The following is a 14,121-nucleotide window of genomic DNA, read 5'->3' on the forward strand; positions in this document are numbered from 1 at the left end:
AACTTGTTCTGTAAAATGTGTGAAAAAGTCTTCGTAAGCAGATACTTCTTCACAATGTTTTACATCACAATTCTGTATTAAAATATATTAATATACATTTTTATATTTTAATTTTTTTTACAATTTTTTTTTATTTTTAGATATTTTTTTCCAATTCCGTCAAATCTATAGTTTAGGATAAATAATTATTAATTAATCAATGATCACCTTATGACTGCATTTACTCAATTACTTAACCCGTCCGGATTCGATTTCGGGACCACAGAGAGGTATGACGACAACTTAACCGCTCGTCCATCCGGCTACCTAATAGGTTTTTCTGTGGTGTACCACCATATTGTTCTTTTTGTATAAAATGAAAATACGAGATATTTTCCTTTTTTCCTTTCTTCCCTCTTTGTCCTTTGTTCTATGGAACATTCTAGAAACTTCTAACCACGTGGAGTGAATTGACCTACTTGGAAAACAAAGGGAAAAGGGGAGCCCTGAGGGAGAGAATGAAGAGGACACTTTCAGCCCGGACGTGGGAGAAGAAGGACGTGCATGAGAGATCTCTGGACTGTTTTAGCAGCAGTCAGAGATATAGACCTGGACGAACCCACAGAACTTTGGCATAAAAGCACGCACGAGACGAGTGGAAAGAGATTCCTTCTTCAGTGTAGAGGAGATTTTCACCTGTCCTCCCCCAGCGAACCGAGAAGAGTACGTATTGGCCATCTTCATTAAAACTAGAGCGTCGACCACCATTGGGTACCCATCTCTCATCCCTTTTCCAATCTATACGTCTTAAATTCTGTCCCTTTCTGTTTTATTCTTGATAATTAGTTTTAAGTCTTAGATATATATGTATTTTGTCGCGATCGAAACTGTCGGTTGGATCTTAACTTTGTCGCGGGTTTTGTCTCAACATTCCTACCTGCGTGTGGGATTCTTTGTTCCTACGGGTAAGCCCAGTACCTAAAGGAGTGTCGGAATCGAAAGATCCTGTAGAACTTAAATTTAACTAACCGGTGAAAAATAAAGTTTTTTTTTTTTATTGTTTTATTCGTATTCCCTTTTTGCTTTAACAACTCACCATACGGTGACCACATTTCGACCCATCTGAATTCATTGCGGGATCCGGAGATCTCGCAGAGCGATAGACTAAGAGTGCGACTAATTGCAAATAATTAATAAAGACTTGATAATTACGACTATTAGAAGGAAAAATCTTTACTTATAACATTTTATATTTTTATTTATTATCGAATGGTAAAAAGCTTAATTTAGAGGGTATTAATGAGTTTAAAAAAAAGTGTAAATGTTAATAATGAATAACGTCTGCATTAAGTCCTACCTCTCTCGAGATATGACATATGAGAACCCTTTATCTCCCACCTCTTTAATATTATCGAGGAACTATGATGCTATTAAATAACAATAAGGTGCCTTGATTCTATTAAATTAATAAGTAGCATCAATGTTTCTTATACAAGCTGTCATGTCAAATTTCGTTTCTTATAGACGCCAACACACACATACACGAAATATTTTCCTTATTTTTAGACTTTTTTGGGTTCAATGAGTCTGAAAACATGGAGATTTACAAAAAACTGAGGGTCAAATTTGACACGATACCAATGCTTTCCCATTTTATGTACACCTAACAGCCGGGAAGTAAAATTAGGAATGTTTAGAAATCTAAATATATAAAATTACTTGTCCTGACTGACTAAATCACTGATTCATCATCGCCCAGAGCAAACCGCTGAACCTAAAAAGGTGAAATTTGGTGCACAGGGTACGTCATGAAAACGCACACTAAAAAGGGATTTTTTGAAATTCCCCCACGGAGGGGAGAGGGAGAGCATTAAGGCTTAACCGGAAAAACGACTTCTACTGTACTATTTTAGATCCGATTTTTTGTTTTTATCTGCGTTTTAGAAGGGTATGCCATGGATATGCACACTAAGAAGGGATTTTTCGAAATTCCCCGGGAGAGGGAGCGGGAAAGCATTAATGCTTAACATGAAGAACGGCTTTTGAAATTGATTTCCATACTTTTTCTTAAATTGATAACATTTCAGACATTGTTATAAATATTTTTATGTATTTCGATTTTTAACCAAATGTTCAAACCGTTTTAAATTCGAATTTGTTATTGCATATTGGTTCGATTATAGAACGATTGTAAACGTTCCAGAAAACTGTTCAAATTGAAAACAGTTCGTTTCATTCTCAGCGGTAGGTATTAAATAACAATTACTGTACTATGGTTGTTGAAATACTGAATATAAATGGGGTTTGCTTGCAAAACCCCCGCGGGCGAAGTTGCGGGTAACAGCTAGTGAATTTTATTGCTACAAAACATTTTGTCTTGTTTAGAAACGTTTAAATAAAGGGTTAAAGAAAGAAATGTCATGTCTTGTTATTTACTTTCAAAATTAAAAAAAAAAAAACTAAATACGGTCATTTTGACTCACACCATCTCAGTTAAGGGTTAAAACTCTTTTTTTGCATACTTTTACACAATGAGCTTGAATATTCTCATCATCTTCAAAAAACACAAATGCCACTCTTTTTGACTAAAAAGAAAATGGTGGGCGTGTATTAAATTTCCTTTAAACCGTCGCTACACTCACTCTACGTAGGGCTAGCTCGTTGAATATCAACATCGATTCTTTAATTAAAAGTAACAATTTATAGTTTCAATTAAATCGTTTTTCACTTAATAATTTTTTACTTTAAAATATATTAATATATATTTTTATATTTTAATTTTTTTTTATTTTTAGATATTTTTTTTCCAATTCCGTTAATGGCGCAACAGTCGCTTGTCTAGAACAGAGATGGATGGATGCGAAATGCTGGTTGATATCGTTTGGTAAGTGATAGAATATAACTTCTCATATGAACATATGCAAACTATATTATTCCGTTGTCGTAATAATATCAATTAAATAAGTATAAACCGTAATATCGTTAATTATAAAGCAGTTTATGAAAGTTTTAATCAAAGTAAGATGTAAAAATTTAATTTCTGAAATTGATTTCGCATTTTATGTCATTCATAAATAATTTGATGTATATCTTGATACATTAGTAATTTTCCAAAAATAAATTATTTAAAACGCCACTTTTGAAATAAATCACGTGTATTCTCCTATGTGTAATGATAAAACGTAAGTATATTATACACAATATATACAAGAAGTCTTATAACACTCAATATATTAGTCATATTTACAGTAAATACGATGAGACTTTTAGTCTACATAAATAATCACACGTATTATTTTATAAAATGAAGTAATGTACACAATTTTGAATCATATTTTGATACTAAGCTGCAAACATATGAAAATAACTGTGCAAATTTTGATAGTATAAAGGATAAAACTCTATATTCAATATAAGCAAGATGACTTGTAAATTGATATTATTACATCACAGGATTACCATAGAAAATGTAATTTGGATCACAATATTAAGTGGAAAGTTACATAATTATTAAGAAATAATAATAATTATTTAACAAAAAATTGTAAATAAAATATAGATGATGTATAACACAATGTAGGTAGTCATTTAATACGGTTTGTTATATTTATAATAAATTACTTTTATGTGGTTACTGTTATACAATACTGTGTTTTTATTTATATATTTATTTATTTTTTGTTAAAAAATATAAATTTTTAAGATTTATGTACTTGTTTATTAAAGTATAAAAACAGAAAACAGATATATTGTGAAACTCTTATTTGCATTCAACATGTGAAATTGGTATAATATGATAAGATAAATAATGAAAAAACACACAAATTACTCAAATCTAGTAAAAGTTTCATGATACAAATGTTTTTGTCTGTTTCTAACCGATGTCATTTTATTCCTTTTACTGTTTTGGGTATATTTGTGTGTTTTTCATTACATACAACCAGTTTTTGATGGAGATAAATAATTATGATTTTATTGAAGAAATTGATAATATCAGTAATTTTAAAAGATTAATAACAAAAATGGTATGTAATTTGATTAAAATTCAGAATTAAATATTAAAACTTGATAAAACTGTTTTAAAACTATTGGAAATTACAACACAAAATTAAAACATAAAAACTGAATTTGTTTGGAAAAGTAGCAAAACATTTGCCTTTTACAGAATAAAAAGCAAATGTTTTTGATTATAATCAGCTTTATGCTGATTGTAATACAATTATCATGGATTTTATTTACAAGATGAAAAATCAAAAATGTTAAAGTAAAATTTTATAATTTGTAAAACTACAGTTGTCTCTTGATAGTCTGACGTTTTGTAATCTGACGTGCTCAGTAGTCCGATGCACTTCCCATAAAGGTCACTGTAGTCCCCGTCCCCATTACATATCTGCTTGCACAGAAGCATGTCGTGACATGAATCTCCCCACCCAATTCTTAAACAATGACACACTTTTTTTGTGTTTTCCATGAGCAGTTCTGTTCAAACAGTTGAAGTAGGGAATATTGTAGGCTACTACTAGCAAAACAATGCCAAATATGTAATCACTTTTGGTAATCTGGACACTTTTGGTAATCTGACACCCCTTTGGTCCCATACATGTCAGATTATCAAGGGACAACTGTATTTGATTTACAATATATTTGAAATATCAAAGAAAATTCAAAATTAAGTTTTTAGTGAGAAAAAATGAATTTTACAAACTTTTCTAGATCATATTAATATATGATGTCATATAAATGTAAATATTATCATATAGTTGATAAAATAAATAGTAAAATTAGAAAAATATAGATAAATGGATGAAATAAGATTAAAATTTAACATATGGATATTGAAAATTTAAGTTTTAGTATAATCAAGTTTTATTGTATATATTTGATATGTTGATTAAAATAATCAGAATTTTAAAACATCAATATATTATGGATCAAACACTGTGGAGTTGGAGTCGGAATCGGAGTCATGGAGTTTTGGTATTTTAGCCGGAGTCAGAGTTGTCAAAAAATCCACCGACTCTGACACCTTTTTATTTCCCAACTTCTTATGTATATAAAACGGAAAAGTACTGGAATCTGGAATCGTGTCAAATTTGACCCTCCAGGTTTTTTTTTTTTCTTTCAAATCTACATGTTTGGAGACCTCTCAAACCCTTCAAAAAGTCAATAAAAATTCAGAGGAAAAATTCGCGTGTGTGTATGTGTTGGCATCTAATTTGTTTAACTTCTTTATTTTCTGTTCTGAGATATTAAACAATATCTCAGAATGGGTAAAGTTTAAGAAACGAAATGTGGCACTGTGGCTTGCATATAAAGGGGTATTAATACTATTAAATTTTGGTTCTTAATTAAAGGTCGACAGAGTGAAGATATAAAAGTGGTCATGTGTCATATCTCTTAATGAATATTTTACTCATTATTAGCGTACAAAATTAAAAAAAAAAAAAAAATTTGTCTCTACCCTCAAAGTAAACTTTTTGTCATTTCATAATAGTACAGTAAAAGCCGTTAAGATGTTCTCACCTAAGATGTTAGAATGTATATGGGAAACGATTTAGTTCAACCACTTTGACGCTTAATAATTAACTCCTGTGTTAAACCATCCGACTCTGATTCCAACCATTCTGACCACAGAAATTATTAGGCTTCAAACAGAGGGAACGAAATCATGCCCTCCACACAGTCTAACATACACACATATAGAAAAATAACATCAAATCTTTTGCATATCTCGAAATTTCAAGATGTCCTGAGTCCAAAAATGTAAAAATTTGGGAAGGATCATTTTTTTGACCGATCGTTACACCTTCCCTCTGTTATATATAACAGCCGGAAAAGTAAAAGTTATCGAATACATATTTATATATTACTTAGAGAAGTCTTTTAGCTTTGGAATAAAAAGTTTCTACGTTCTATCTGTATTAAAACTCTATTTATTGAATCTTTTATTCTGAGGTCATGTGATGACATCAGAATTTTCTTCTCTCTTTTAGTAACAATTCCGCCCCTGGTCGGAGCCGGATGGTAAGGAAGAGTCGGAGTTGGAGTTGGTAGATTTTTATGCAACTCCACAGCCCTGATCAAACAAAAAGTTTTTAAAAAGAATAGTTAGATTTTTTTTTATTGCATATTGAAGAACTTATTAAATACTTATTTTCAGAACATTTGACAGTCAACATTTATACATTTTTATTACTTAAATGAAATTTTAAAACTTTTATCTTTTAAATAATTTCAAATTTTTTTCATTCACAAAATAATATGGATATTTGCATTTATTAAGCATACTTTACTCTTTTAGTTTAATATTTTACTGTTTATAGACTAAAATAGATTTACTAATTTCTGAAAAAAAATAAAAATCAAACAAGTGGACAGTTATATAGTTAGTTTGCTACATACACTCATTAACAAAAAGTTATGCACCAAGAAGATGGTGTTGGAATCAAATGAAATTTTATTAATGTGAACGTAATGATAATGGTAAGTGATTACAGTGTTATAGCAAAGTGACAATTTTCTATGGACAGTTGTAGAATTTAAAGGAACCTTTAGTACCTTGTAGGACCTTCTCTTGCTTGGATACTTATGATTATACAGTTGGACATAGAGTTATACAGATATGAATGCTATCCTGTGACAGATTTACTCACTGATATTGCATCTGCCAATACTCATACTCATAGATAATCAAAGCTGGCATCCCATTTGGTCCCACAAATTCTCAGTCACAAATCTAGAGATTGGACAGGCCAAGCAAATATGGCAATGGGACAAAAGACATTCCTGGTAATCCTATCTGAGTGTAGCCAAATATTATCTTCCTGGAAAATTACTGCCATGAAAAACATACAATGACACAGGCTTTCATAAGTGTGCCATCAATGTCCATTGCACTACTACTAGGAATGACTGGAATACATAAATGGCATCCTAGACCAACAAGTTAGCAGTGAGGACAGTGTGACACTCAACAAAGGTGGGATTGAAGTGCTCACTAATGGTCCTCCACATTAACATCCTGGTTCTGTTTAGGAATAGATGACCATTATTTATCCTTAAAGACGAATCATCTTTAGTTAGTGATGAAAGATTCATCACTAATAATGATATTTTGTAAGTTTGTATCAGTCCATGCTTCTCTATCATGACACCACTGCAAATGAAGCTGACAATGTTGGAGTGCTAATGGCAAGACATTCAGTGGTTGCCATGTATGCAAGTATAATGTGCCAGTGAGAAAGGAAGAGAGAGGGTTCTGTAGCAAGGCTTCAACCTGTCTCTGGATGATGAACAAAGATGCCAATGCAGCTGTTTGCATTTGTCTTATGATTTTCTGGTGGTTTGTCTGGGATGCCCATAGCTTTCTGTTGTGATGTGTGTCCTGATGTATCCCTTACCACAACTCTTCATGGCCAGAACAGCCTAATGTTGAGCAATTTGGCAACAGTCATTCCACTTTCCTCATTCTGATGATATAGCCTTTCTCAAACTTTATCAATTGTGCTTAATATCTTTGATTGTGCCATACAAACATTCTTGGAGTTCCTCCAGATCTCCACACAATAGGTATACTGAAAATTCTGAATGTAGCAAGTCTGCAAGCTTTTATACAGGATACTGGGATAGCAATTTTAGGGCATTCTGGTGGTATTACCTGATATTTAATTGGTCCACAACTGTAACAATTTAATTATATACCTATCTGAGACACCTGTCTCAGATAGGTATATAATTAGTTTTGCAGTAATTGTACAATTCTATCTGGATGCATAACTTTTTTTTATCAATGAATATGATTGATAGATAGTATGTAATGCATTTAGTAAATTGATTTAGACTATTAATTTAGGAATTTTGCAGTTCAAATTGATTAATTTGCATTTCAGATGAGTTAACTGCTAACTTTTAAACAATATTATTGAAAAAACTAAATCAGAGCTGCCTTGCAAAGATAATAAACTCACTCAAATAACCTTGAATAAACCAAAAATTTTATAACATATTTAGTTATAATTTAATAATTACAGTAGAACATCGTTTATCCGAAACGTCAGTTATCCGAAAGAATTCCAGTTGGCAAATTTAAATTTTTGCTAGTGCTGTGGCGCTGCAATCTTTGGCAATGTCTTGGGCTATTCAAATATTTTACGTTTTTGATACTAAATTAACGTCTGAAGTATAATATTTATTGTTTTTATATTTTTCAATATATTTATTTTGTTTGTAAAAAATAAAGAAATAATTTTTAATGATACAATAGCCACAATTATTATTTTAAAAAGTTTACATTAACATCGACGAAAATTCAACGCAAAGCGACACACAATGGAGAAAAATTTCAGGATGGGATAGGTTAATATATTTTTTCGTACATAATCGGCTATCCGAAAAATAAGTTATCTGAACAACCCCAGTCCCAAATTGATTCGGATAAACGACGCTCTACTGTATAATATTATTGAAAAATTTAAATCTATTGTTTGTAATGTGCTTAGTGTGAAAATATTGAAAATTAGATGCTTATATTAGTTTTAAAAAGTCTAATTAATAAATATCTTTTTAACAATATCAACGTAGTTTGTTATATGTGCTGTCATGAGTGGTATGCAGTTTTATGTTTTGGGATAAAAATTTTACTTTAAAAGTCAGTCGCTAGGAAGAAATTTGGTGCTGTTGTTCCCTTAATGTGCATATTGTATATACAGTCAACCCCCTATAACACGGTAGATACGTTCTGTTCTTTATGAAAGTGATGTTCTATGAGTTCTTAAATAAATGAGCCAATCACAGCCCGGCACATATGCAGTTTACGGACTACGGCTGTTTGAAAGGTTTTCTTCCATAAAATTTATCGATTCTAGACTAATTCGACTCAACATTTCCAAAATATGTATAATTTTTTGGGAATAATCCATATAAACTATGCTACAAACAAAAAATTGTAGGATTACTTACTGAGTGTGCACCATTCAATGACGCCATTGCTTAAGCTTGTTTTCGTCGTGGAGCGGTACATTGAATGGCATTCGCATGCTTCCTGATAAATTATTTTTCTGCGAAAACTTTGGAGACATTATTAATATAAATATAATTTTTATGGCCATTAAATAATAAATGGTTTTTAGTAGGTCCACTGCTTAGTTTGTGCAATATCCGCTATTGGTCTAGATAAGACCAATCCTGTCGCGACACGAGTCGGTGATGACGTTCTACTGAATTATACGAGTCTCTTTTAGCGTGTTTATACACAATTTTTTCGCCGTGATGTAGGAATCCGAACTATATGAACCCATTTTATAGGGGGGGGTCTACTGTATTTTCTAACAAATTTTAAATATAAAAGGAGTGAAAAACATTTTTTACAATTCTTTTACAGGTGAACAGTCTGATGCTCATTTTATCTGTATTAAATTTACTCTTTTACCAATGAAACAACAGTATCAGCTTGGAAATTAAGGAATTTTGGATTTTATAAGGTTTATGGAGAGGTTCTCTGACTATTCAGAATCTTAGAAAAATGATTTTGCATTTTGTGAAGATTGGAACTTTTGCTGTGAAACCAGATTGGGGTTGTATTGAGCATCTGAAAACAGAAGACTACTACTGCACTGCAACATGGAATGGAAAATTTTTATGGCAGCTGCATGACAGCATGTGTGCAATATCATGACAGAAATTTCCTCACTGTCTTGTCAGTGAGGAAATTTTTGAGAAAAAAACTTGCATTTTTATCCATATAAGACAACCCGTAGGCACTAATAGGTTTCTGGTGATAATATTTTCTACTTATCTTTATAAGTGGAAAACATTTGCCATGACATTCAGATGATGGTTGAATTATGTATGACCCTGGCAAATTCTGTGGAGCAGTGTGGTGATGTGAACACTCACAACTATATTTGGTGTGACAAAAATCCACATGTTCACCAACAAATTCCATTGCACTTACAAAAGGTAATGGTGTGATGTGGTTTCACAGGATTTTTATTATTGGTCATTTTTGAAGGAAACTGTATTTATGCCAATGATATGTTCTGTTAATGCTGGTATATTTGGAGATAACTGATATTCTAAAACTGTCTTACACTGTTATTCCAGCACTGCAGCAGAGAAACTGTCTGAACATCACACTTTTTAAGCAAGATGGCACACACCATATATTGCCTAAATGTGAAAGCTGTACTGCAACAAATGTTTTGCACAAGAGAGTAATCATCTGATCATTTCCAATATCATTGCTGCCATAATTACCAAATTTGAACTCTTATGACTTACAGTTATGGGGCTATCTAAAGAACCTTGTTTATCAAAGTAATGTTCCCAATCTAGCTATCTTAAAAGACAGAGTTTTACAATTATGACAACTGCATGTAGCTCAGTTGTATTTCCTCTGTTGAGTATGTTGTGCAGCAAATGCAGTTTTTGAGCATGGAAGTAGAGAGCACATAGTCATAGATTTGATGCAATTGTCAGTTCCACATTCCACATCTGTAATTATAAAGTATTATAATGACTAATATATTGATATATAACTATTAACTATAAATAAAACTACTGTACTTTGTTTCTTAACTTCTGAGGTTTGTTAGAAAATGTACATAATATACATATAAGGTGACAGCGGTGACTAATTTTGCCCAGTTGTATTTTGAAGTAAAATTTTTATCCCAGAAATCACAACTGTATACTCAGGACAGCATATATACCAAATTTGGTCAAGATTTGTCCAATATTTCTTTTACAGAGATCCCTAAACTTTCTAATTGTGGTCATCCTGTGTAATAAAATAATGTTAATGCCATTAAAAAAAATAGTCAAATTTACTTATTATAAACTGCAAATAGATTAATTTTTTAGGAATTCAATGTGCAAATCTAAATTTTGTTATATTTTCTTAATAGATAAAATATTAAAGTAGTTTTCAGTTTTGTGTTAACTTTTTAAACATATTTTAAACTTATTAATATTTAATATATGTTGACAAATTTAACAATCATTATTTATAATGGAAAAATTTTATTCAATTTATATTGATTTTAAAATTTATAACTGCTCTTTTTTTCATCAGTTCTATTCAAGTCTCAAAATTTAAGCATTATACTTCAAAAATGTATAATATATTCATTATTTCTAATAATTCTGTTTTATAAATGAGACTATTTCAGTCTAATCTAAATGAAATTATATAATTTTGTGTGTAACCCACAGGTTATGTATGGGTGTAAATGCGAATTTAAAAACAGGTGTGTAATATGCTAATTTTAAATTGCAATTATTAATTATCAAACAGCTTTTCCTTTGTCTGTTGTCACTAAGATCATCTTAGAAGTGTAAAAAATTCGGTACATGCTACAGACAAATTGTAATAGCAGATTCTTGCCTTGGCGTAGATGTCTAATTTGTTTTTTGTGTATCAGTTCATTCTATAGTTATTTCAATTACATACTCATCTTGAACTATTCTAAACACTGATAAATTTCTGGTTAAATTTACCTTTTTATATATAATATCATTAACACACTAGAACCTTTTTATATCCCAGTAAGAACAAATTTAGTTAAAACTAGGAAAAGGATACAGGAACACAGTTATGATATCTCCAACCAAAGGCATTCCACTGTTCTAGCTGCCTATGCCATGGACCCTGAAATACAATCCAACCTCCATAAGGCCAAATTGGTGAAAATATCAGGTCAGGTTGAGCACATTCACAATCTGGAAACATTAGAAATATACAAAGTCGGCATGGCCAGCAACTGTATTAATGCAAAGGATGCCGCTAATGTTTCGTATGCATGGAGGTGGTGCTATGAAAAAAACGAGAGCAACACTAGCAAGTAGCTACCGTTTCTACACCATTAATTACATCTTATTATTTATTCATGGTGATGTAGTGATATTTTTATCACTATTGTAGCACACATGGCTAAAAATTGTGTTCTAATGTTAAAATATTTCAGAAATTTAAAATAATTTTAAACATGTTCAACTCATTCCATATTCAAATGGTACTGGTCAAAAGCCTGAGGAAGACCATGAGTATGGTCAAAAACATTAGTTTTAACTAAATTTGTTCTTACTGGGATATAAAAAGGTTTTCGTGTGTTGATTATCCTTTCCAGTGATTATCTGAGAAGTGGTTTTATTGTAATGTCATCTTTTTAGAGAACTATTTAGAGACAATCTATCAAGTTTATCATATATTAACTTATTTTTGTTGTTATAAAATGAATTTTTATGATTAAAATAATTATGTACATTTAAAATTATAACCCTAGTTTGACTGTGCAATGTTTCTTTTTGTTTGTGCAGAGCAGCATTACTTTCTGCTATATTGCTAACGAAATCAAAAGTAAATATGTTAGATATGATATTATTACAATTTTGTTTTATTTGGTTCATTTTTTAGATGATGATGGTTCAAATCCATTTTATGTTAATTAAACAAATATTTGTTTAAAATTTAAATTTAAGGGCTGAATGACCAACTCTCCAAGGTGATATGCACATATTGAGACAACAGATTTTGCTTCATTATTTACTCCTACCCCCTCCACCATATACAATTCATCATTATCACTGCCTTACTTTCCTGTTTGTGCAATCATATGAACTATAAATATCAATTAACAACAGAATATTCCAAAATAAATTAATTATTTTGTATGCACAAACACTCGGATGACCTCCCTTCCCCATATCAGCACCCTCCCCCAGATCAATGTCATCACAATAAATGCACACCACTCAATTGCCACCACAATGGGTATTATTAATGTTAACATCATTTTCTGTTTAATTTTTCTAAATTACTACTAATAACAAATGTTAAAATAAACATTTACTCTTTCAATTATAGTTTATAATCCAGAATTTGATGAATTAAGTCATCAAATTCTGGATTATTTGGGCTATATTTTGGCTTATTTATAACAAATTTTTATAATAAGCATTTTTTGAATACAAAGCTAAAATTAGCAATATTTGCCAGATATAATCATTCACTTTTATAACCACTTAAAAGGTGTTTTTTGAATGAATAAACTGAAATGTTATGTCCTTTGAATCTGATGCTCACCTGAGTTCAATAATTACTCAGATGATGATTAATTCTCATATATTTTATTTAAATTCATTTCAGATCAGAATTCTTGCTGACCCCTCTTCAGTAAAGGTACAATCTGCAACAGAGTTTAAACCAATATTTCAGTCTCTTCAAAATCAACTCTTGATTGATTTCAAAGAAGGATTGGCGAGAATTCCGATCCAAAATGCATCTAAATAAAATATCTGAGAATTAATCATCATCTGAATAATTTTTGAACTCAAATGAGCAGTGGATTTGAAGGGCATAACATTTTGGTTTATTCATCCAAAAAAAACCCTTTTGAATTTGGAGCTGTAGGCTGATGTCTTAACCTCCTTGTCCAAGTAGTCATCTTATATTAATTGTTAATAGTTAGCCAAAATATAGCCTGGATAATCTGGCACTTAATAATTTGATTATTGTAGAATATTTAGGCTTTGTTGTTTATATGTATCTATAATGAATTGCTAATGGAACTGAAAATTAAGAAATAATGATAATGTTTCATAATATTATCTTATGAACTGCATACAAGTAAGTGTCATCTTTCACTAGTCACTCCAGATGTTAGATGCTATCTCTTATTAAATTTAATAATTATAATACATTAATTTATTATAATTATTAAATTTAATAACAGATAGCACCTGATGCCTACCTGTAATACCAAATTGCTTAATAATTTAATTATTAATAGTCACAGAACAATAAGATAAACGACTTCCAACAACTTAACACTACGTTGAATAATAACAACCCACGAAAAAACCTTTTTTTACGCGTGTTATGTCACTAGTAAATTCCACAAGTACTTTCGACCTCCACCGAGGTCTGCTTCAGGTGGTGACTGGCCGTGTTTCGACCCGACCGTCGTAACGATGTTGCCAACGATGTAAATAAATAAACGTGCGCGTCGGGTTTCACCCCTCCGACCGCCATTGCTCGAACTCCTCGAATAAATACTTCCACGCCTGTGCAAGTGTTTCCCCGTCCTTGTAGTTGATGCAGTTGCCCCCCATGATAGCTTTGTGAATCTCCCAGGTCTCCAGGTG

At 31.2% G+C, this 14,121-nt stretch overlaps 1 protein-coding gene across 1 annotated transcript in view; it reads left to right on the forward strand.

Annotated features, from left to right (window-relative positions):
* The first annotated feature begins 2,774 nt into the window (after positions 1-2,774).
* Positions 2,775-14,121, forward strand: part of LOC111642412 (protein zyg-11 homolog B-like) — a 24,240-nt gene continuing 12,893 nt past the window's right edge. Inside the window, exon 1 of the mRNA XM_023388757.1 lies at positions 2,775-2,863. The gene's annotated coding sequence lies outside the window, so the exon portion shown is untranslated. The remainder of the gene's footprint in view (positions 2,864-14,121) is intronic.

This window comes from Centruroides sculpturatus, unplaced genomic scaffold, assembly GCF_000671375.1.
Source record: "Centruroides sculpturatus isolate CEXI.00-Female unplaced genomic scaffold, Cexi_2.0 scaffold1624, whole genome shotgun sequence".
NCBI lineage: Eukaryota > Metazoa > Arthropoda > Arachnida > Scorpiones > Buthidae > Centruroides > Centruroides sculpturatus.